Source organism: Trifolium pratense, linkage group LG4 (assembly GCF_020283565.1).
Source record: "Trifolium pratense cultivar HEN17-A07 linkage group LG4, ARS_RC_1.1, whole genome shotgun sequence".
In the NCBI taxonomy this organism is placed as follows: Eukaryota; Viridiplantae; Streptophyta; class Magnoliopsida; order Fabales; family Fabaceae; genus Trifolium; species Trifolium pratense.
Window position 1 is genome coordinate 19,226,990 of NC_060062.1, and position 5,868 is coordinate 19,232,857.

Genomic DNA, 5,868 nt, shown 5'->3' on the forward strand with positions numbered 1-5,868 from the left:
CATTCACCTTTTCATCCTTCTTATTTTTTCATGTTGTTCCTTTTTAATGTGCTTGCTCATGGTATTAGGTAATAGTTCGTCATTTTAACTATTTTCGTTTCCTCCCTTAATTACTTGCATTCAAGATATTTACGCAGTAGTTTTAATTCATATGCTTTGAATATCTATAAAATCTTTTGTTTTGTAGATATACAAATTTACATTGGTTGATCTAACAAATACTTTATTTTAATTTTTGTCCAGGTAGATATTACTATCATCATGGAAGTAGGATTTGGTGTGATTGCTTATATATTTATAATGTAATACTACTATTATGCAATTGCTTTTATATATGCTACTATTTATTTTGGGTTTCTATTACGGGAGTATGTGTCTATATATATATATATATATATATATATATATATATATATATATATATATATATATATATTAAATAGTGTATTGTTTTTTTATTTATTTATACTTTTTTATGTTTGCATTATATATATTTTGTTTTTAATTTAGAGATTGATATACTTTATCTATATGTATAATTGTGTTTCTCCGAGTAATTGACACTGTTTATGCTTAATAATTGATTTGTTTATTTGATTTTTGGTTACAAAGTTGGAAGAACTTGAAGAATTATGTTTGTATCAAAAAAATAACTTATGAACTATGTATGTCATTGTCTTTTATTTTTATTTCAAGTTTCAACTATAGGTCATTCCTCCTTCAATTATTTAAATTTTTTAGTTGACGTTATATTATAAATAACAAATAACACCCGTGCATCGCACGGGTAAGGGTCTAGTTTATAAACAATATGAGAGGGAACTACCAAATACTAGTAATATAGGAGTACTATTTTGCCTAATACTCCCTTCGTCCTAAAATATAAGTAAAAGTTTATCAACAAAAGTCCGTATTTGGTCCAAATTTTTTAGTCAAATATATCAAATTTCATTGACTCATTTTTACTTATATTTTGGGACGGAAAAATTATTAATGCTACTTTCAGATATAATTATATTTTTTTCTAAAAGAAGTAATTGCTGAAATCCAAGTCACATGGGCAACAAAATGAGCTGATTACAACCAGCAGCGGACCTAGGGGTGGGATGAGGTGGGCCACGGCCCACCCCCACCTCCAAAAAATAATTTTTTTTTTATATGTAGGGTATTAATTTAAATGTATTATTAATGATTTTAAGTCATCCGATATATGTATATGTATATGTATAAATATTAATGTAAATATTAATTTATAGTATATTATTGATGATTATTAGTAATTCGGTACACATATTAGTTCAAGTATTAGTGTAAATGTTAGTTCATAATTAATTGAATTTATAATAATAGATAAAATTAGCAGTTGAACTAGCATATATATATAAATATGAAATAACATAAAAAAATATGTTTAATTAATATTAAAATTTTCAAGTCCCATATTTTCACATTTGTTGCAATTTTAGTCATATCTCAATATTTTTTTATTACTTTTTTGCTGTAAAATTAGCGAATTTTAATGGGAAAAAATTGTGAATTTTGGTCTCAAATTTGATATTTCATCTTTAGATTCAATGTTGGAGACAGTAAATCACCTTTATAGCCAAAAATCACAATTTTTAGAGTAAAAATATAGTTTGTTGGTACCAAAATTATAACATGTGAAAATAGAAGAGCAAAAAATTCAATTTAAAAATAAATTGATTATTTTTTGACCCACCCACGATATTTTTTCTGGTTCCGCCACCGATTACAACATGTGATTTTGAAGAAACCTTGATATTAACGAAGATAAGACCCAATTGAATGAATTATGTTGACTCCCCCCCATCCCATGCATATCAAATTCATTATTATTTAATTCTTTGGAGTTTAGACGAAGACAAGTCATCATGTCTTAATGGTGAAGTGACATTGCGACAATTAACCAGCCTCCGTTTGAGATACTCAACTCAACCCCTTTTTTATTAGGATTGCTTCCGTCTCAAATACAGATAAAATTTGATCAAAATAACCTATAGGGAATATATTTGTTTTTTAATATAGACCAGATCATATACATAAGATATTTAATAAATCTAAAAAGTGAATTTTTCTTATAATTAAAAACAAAATAGTAAAATACTACTAAAAATTTACTGGCCCGATTTTGGGCCAAGACAACCAACCAGACTCCAAAAATATGGGGCCTCAATTTTTTTTTCAAGCCCATAATTTAAATTATTGCTTTAAGTACTTTTTCGGACACTAGAGATCATTAATTTTCTATTGGCTTAGTGGTCACCGATTGTCCAAATGTTTGAGAGTTGGAGGAGGTGGTGTTCAAATCCCACTTGTGACATTTTTTTTATTTTGTATCATTTTTTTTATTTTATTTCAGGTCAATTCATAATAAATACAATGACTATTTTTTTTAATGAGAAATCGTTAGTTGTAAGTATATTACAATCGGTTGTTCTCTCTTGTGAACAAAAAAAAAATTAAAATATTAAAATCAGAGAATGAGGAAAGAAAAGTGTAAAGGAGAAAATTTTAAAAAATTATGACAAGTGCACCATAACATCTAATAGACGCATAATCTAAAGTTGGACATTAAACTAAATTATTTGCCTTTCATATTAAAATGGTTATGGTTAATAAGTTTGTAGAAAATATGTGGTACTTACTTTTACATATTCACCTTTACATTTATTCAATAAAAAAGTTTGACAATATTGCTTTCATTGAGAGTTGAACTCAAGACCTCCCGCTTACTAAACGGGTGCTCTAACCAACTGAGCTATGAAAGCATTACATTTAAATATAACCAATTAACAAGTTACTTGTATATTGTTTTTGTAAATAATAATACACCCATATTTAATACTCACTCCGTACCAAAATATAAGTCACTTTGGGAAAAACAATTGTACCAAAATGTAAGTCGTTTTACAATATCAATGTATAATTATTTCAAATAGTATGCACGGGTTGAATGGAGAGTATATGGACTAAAAACATTGACGGAAAAAACTTAGGGGATTAAAATGAAAATTCTGAAAAACTATAAGAACCAAAGACATATTTAACCCTTACACTTATTCAAATAATAAGCTATGAAAACATTACATTTAAAGATAGTTACCATAGACTCTAATAGACGCATAATCTAAAGCTGGACATTAAACTAAGTTATTTGCCTTTCGTAGACCACCATAGCCACCGCCATAAATCATTCTCCATTTGTTCTTTATTATAACATCTTTCAACAAAGTCTACATTTGTTAAGAAAAATGGTTATTTGTTAAAAAAAAATTGTACCAAAATATAAGTCGTTTTACAATATCAATGTATAATTATTTCAAATAGTATGCACGGGTTGAATGGAGAGTATAGGGACTAAAAACATTGACGGAAAAAACTTCATGGACTAAAATGAAAATTCTGAAAAACTATAAGAACCAAAGACATATTTAACCCTTACACTTATTCAAATAATGAGCTATGAAAACATCCTTTATATATTAAGGCAGAAAACAATGTTTCCCACCTAACTGCTAATTATCCCGCCTAAACTACTTTCATATTATTTATTTATTTATTTATTTTATAATTTTTAACTCTCATTAATGATCTCTTTTAACTAAGTCTAAAAGACTTTTCCAATTCCCACTATCTCTAAATTCTGAATATTTCTATTCTACAATTGATTAAGTTATTTTTTCTTAATATTTTCATATATAAATTGGCGTGTACAATACACAATTTTTCAAAACATCTTGGCATATTTTTAAAAGTTTTTTTTTTGTCTCAAATGGATGCTTATATATATATATATATATATATATATATATATATATATATATATATATATATATATATATATATATATATATATATATATATATATATATATATATATTATTCAATGAGGAAAATACATGTAATTGGTCGAGTTTAATTTTTATGCACTGTCGGTGTGAATTTTTTTTACACATGCATCTAATAATTTGTATCCTACTTTGTATATTACTGGAGTACAAAATTTTTATCGTAGTATTTTAAATTTTCTTAACATACTACGGTACTACAAATTTTCATTGTATAGTATTTTAAATTTTCTTAACTTTGGTTTTTTTTTTGTCAAGTAGTCTAATGACATGACTCACATATATAGAGGATAAGACTTTAAGCAATTTGAACGAGGGAAGCTAATTTTTTAAAATGGTCATGGTCATTTATGAATGTGGATCTCACTAAGGAGTTAATTGAACATATTTTTATTTTCTAATATATTTTCCTGAAAATTTTAAGCTCTTTCTTTTTCTGACAATTTGTACTGGTTTACATGAATATATATATGTGCCTGATTATAAACACTTGGTGCCCGTTTGACCCTACTTATTTTTTACTTTTCTATTTTTTTTAAGGAGAAGTATGGTCAAACACAATTTTGACAAAGTTCTTAAAATAAGAAGTGTCTCTTTTAATGAAGAAAACACAATATAAGTGACTTAAAAAAATTATGAAAATTATCGTTTTAAACCTTCCAATTAAAATAGTTAAATGTTTGAATTTTTTTTCTATTCTACCTTCATTTTAGTTCACCATTTACTGTTGTGTTCCAATTATATTTATGACAATTTTGGAACACAGTGTTAATATTTTATATATTCAATCTTTTTTAAGACTAATAGAACAATAATTTTGTAACCAAAATTAAATAAATTTGGAACACGTTTCAAATTTTATCATAGTCTCGTGCATCGCACGGGTACACAGACTAGTTACATCTATAACAATATATAAATGGGATAGGGGAGTTTGGGCTAGCTTTTTTTTGGTCCATTTTGCCCTTCACTATAATTTGAAATAACACTTAACAATAATACCAACAATACCATTGATTTTTTTAGTAGCAACAAATTTATTTTATTAACAAACTCACAATAACATAAGATTTTTTTTTTGACATAAGTTAGACACAGTCAGGCGCGGAACGCGCTTGCCTGGCCCGCTAGTTTAAAGATAGTTACCATAGACTCTAATAGACGCATAATCTAAAGCTGGACATTAAACTAAGTTATTTGCCTTTGGTAGACCACCATAGCCACCGCCATAAATCATTCTTCATTTGTTCTTTATTATAACATCTTTCAACAAAGTCTACATTTGTTAAGAAAAATGGTTATGGTTAATAAGTTTGTAGAAAATATGTGGTACTTACTTTTACATATTCACCTTTACATTTATTCAAAAAAAAGTTTGACAATATTGCTTTCATTGAGAGTTGAACTCAAGACCTCCCGCTTACTAAACGGGTGCTCTAACCAACTGAGCTAGTTTAAAGATAGTTACCATAGACTCTAATAGACGCATAATCTAAAGCTGGACATTAAACTAAGTTATTTGCCTTTGGTAGACCACCATAGCCACCGCCATAAATCATTCTTCATTTGTTCTTTATTATAACATCTTTCAACAAAGTCTACATTTGTTAAGAAAAATGGTTATGGTTAATAAGTTTGTAGAAAATATGTGGTACTTACTTTTACATATTCACCTTTACATTTATTCAAAAAACAGTTTGACAATATTGCTTTCATTGAGAGTTGAACTCAAGACCTCCCGCTTACTAAACGGGTGCTCTAACCAACTGAGCTATGAAAGCATTACATTTAAATATAACCAATTAACAAGTTACTTGTATATTGTTTTTGTAAATAATAATACACTCATATTTAATACTCCCTCCGTACCAAAATGTAAGTTACTTTGGGAAAAAAAATTGTACCAAAATGTAAGTCGTTTTACAATATCAATGTATAATTATTTCAAATAGTATGCACGGGTTGAATGGAGAGTATAGGGACTAAAAACATTGACGGA

General features: G+C 27.2%; 2 non-coding genes across 2 annotated transcripts; both read right to left on the minus strand.

Moving 5' to 3' along the window:
• Nucleotides 1-2,715: 2,715 nt before the first annotated feature.
• On the minus strand, nt 2,716-2,789 carry TRNAT-AGU. Its single transcript has one exon. It is a non-coding gene; the product is annotated as a tRNA-Thr (tRNA).
• Nucleotides 2,790-5,576: 2,787 nt separating this feature from the next.
• Nucleotides 5,577-5,650, minus strand: TRNAT-AGU. Its single transcript has one exon. It is a non-coding gene; the product is annotated as a tRNA-Thr (tRNA).
• Nucleotides 5,651-5,868: the final 218 nt, after the last annotated feature.